Raw genomic sequence first — 2,377 nt, forward strand, 5'->3', positions numbered from 1 at the left:
TTATACTATTTTGATAACTAAATTAAGAAAACGAGGGAAAAATTATGACACAACCCCTTAAGGGATACAGCAAAAACAAAGACAAACCTGAAAGGAAATTTGCAAAATTCAAATTAAAAAGTTATTAACAGGGTCAATAAGGCACCCCAGGCTCCCTGGTGCCCACCAAGCATGGAAGGCCTTGGTTGTGCTGACAGATACCAGGCTCTCCTTTTCTAAGGGCACCCAACTGCAAACATAGCCACAGAAGAGGGGCAGACGGTCAGGCCAGGCAGCCCCTCAATCATAAGCTGCCTGGACCATCCATCCCCATTTATAACTCTGTTGAGTCAAACCAAATAAATGAAATTAACAAAGCAGGGGACAAATTAAAAGGCAGCCTCTTAAAGGGAAACTTCAAAAACGAAAGACAAAATTTAAAGGAAACTCACAAACATTAAACCAAAATGTGATCAAAGAGGTCAATAAAACACCCCAGTCCCTGCAGTGCCCACTGAGCACAGAAGGCCTTGACAGTGCTGGCAGACACCACATGCTCCCTCTCCAGGGACACCTGGCCACGGAAGAGGGGGAGACAGTCACAGAATCACACAGTGCAGACCGGACAGCCAGGCCAGACGGCTCCTCAATCACCAGCTGCCTGGACCTGCCATCCCTATTTATAACTCTTTTGAGAGTCTTGACATTCAGTTCAAGGACCCAATGACAACCAGGAACTGTGTGACAATGATGGCTAATGGGGAGAAAACAGCGACAGCTTTGCCCCTGGGTGGCCTTGAACCACCAACCTTTCGGTTAACAGCCGAACGCGCTAAATGATTGCGCCACAGAGACCAATATAACTCTTTTGAGACATCCCCATTTATAGGTGTACAAATGCCCATCACCTGTTAAACAATGTAATTGCCATTAAATGTTAGCAATGTAATTAATAAGACATTGACACCCACCATGGGGAGCAGGTGTGAGCGTGACATGAGTGTATCCCTAATGAGGTAAGATTTTGTGTTGCTTCCAAGCTGCCATGGATACATCTTTGCGAGGATGTGGGAAAATTCTCATTTTTGCTTACAGATGCCCGAGGTCATGGGTGAACCAAATGTTTTTCTGATTCTAATGCATGCATTTAGTGGCAGGACTCTATATCTCAACACATTTTGGCGCATACAAAGGATCAAACCACCAGCAGGTCAGACGTTAAGTAGTGCAATTTAATTCAGCTCTCATGAATCAAAGTACGTTAAAGCAAAGTATAATGTCTGTGAACAAAAAGGAGCTGCAGCCTACACACCAGCAGAAGATAGAAAACCAAATTGTCACAGGCCTTTCTTCAGTGTTGCTCCCTTGCAATGGCCTCTGCATGTGCCTCCACGACGTACTGGCCCTCGTCATCATCATCCCCTGTGGACATCATCACTGTCCTCATCGTCAGAGGGGAAATCTTGGTTCTCTTTGTCTCCCTCAGCCAAGACATCCCCCTTTGTAACGACAGGTTGTGCAGGGCACAGCAGACAATTATGATCCAGGACACTCTCTGTGGTGAGTAGCTGAGAAACCTGCCTGAGCAGTCCAAACACCTGAACCTCATCTTTACTAGACCTATTGACTGCTCAATCGTGGACCTTGTGGAGGCACGTGTGGCATTTGCACTCTCCTCAGCAGCACTTTGCGGGCGGCGAACTGGTGTCATCAGCCAAGTCTTCTGGGAGTATCCCTTGTTCCCAAAGAGCCAGGGTGGCAATCGCCAAGGTGCTTCAAAAACTTGTGGCACCTGGGAGTGGTATAGAATGTAGGCATTGTGAGAGCTCCCTTGGAACCGAATACAAACATACAGGATATGTCTGGTGTGGTCATATATCAGCTATACAATCAAAGATTGGAAACTCTTCATATTCATGAATATGACTGGCTCATGCTCTTAAGGCCACATGTATGCAGTCAATAATCCCATGTATTTGTGGGAATCCTGTGATTGCTGAAAAAGCAATGTTCTTGCAACCTGGCTTTCAGGATCCAGGCGGAATTGGACGAATTGGTGTGCTCTCCTGAACAGGGCATTCGTCACCTCCCAGATGCACTTGTATGTCACTGACTGGGAGATGCTACACAGGTCCCCAGTGGAGCCCTGGAAGGATCCACTGGCAAAGAAGTTTAGGACGGTGGTGACCTTGGGATTGCCTTCAAGTCCTTGTGGTCACAGGCCTTCATGGAGAAGCTGACAGATGTGAACAACCACATTCTGGGACACCCTTCAGCATTGCCTTTTGCTCATCTGCTACACTACCTATGATATACCTGTGGTTGGGCCAATGCTCACCGTCGCACTGACCCATGGCCGCCAATATCCTGACCTTCTTGAGGCCACACTGCCTCTTGC

General features: G+C 47.1%; 1 non-coding gene across 1 annotated transcript; it reads right to left on the reverse strand.

The window, feature by feature from the left end:
- Window positions 1-760: 760 nt before the first annotated feature.
- Window positions 761-834, reverse strand: trnan-guu. Its single transcript has one exon. It is a non-coding gene; the product is annotated as a tRNA-Asn (tRNA).
- Window positions 835-2,377: the final 1,543 nt, after the last annotated feature.

This window comes from Carcharodon carcharias, chromosome 3, assembly GCF_017639515.1.
Source record: "Carcharodon carcharias isolate sCarCar2 chromosome 3, sCarCar2.pri, whole genome shotgun sequence".
NCBI lineage: Eukaryota > Metazoa > Chordata > Chondrichthyes > Lamniformes > Lamnidae > Carcharodon > Carcharodon carcharias.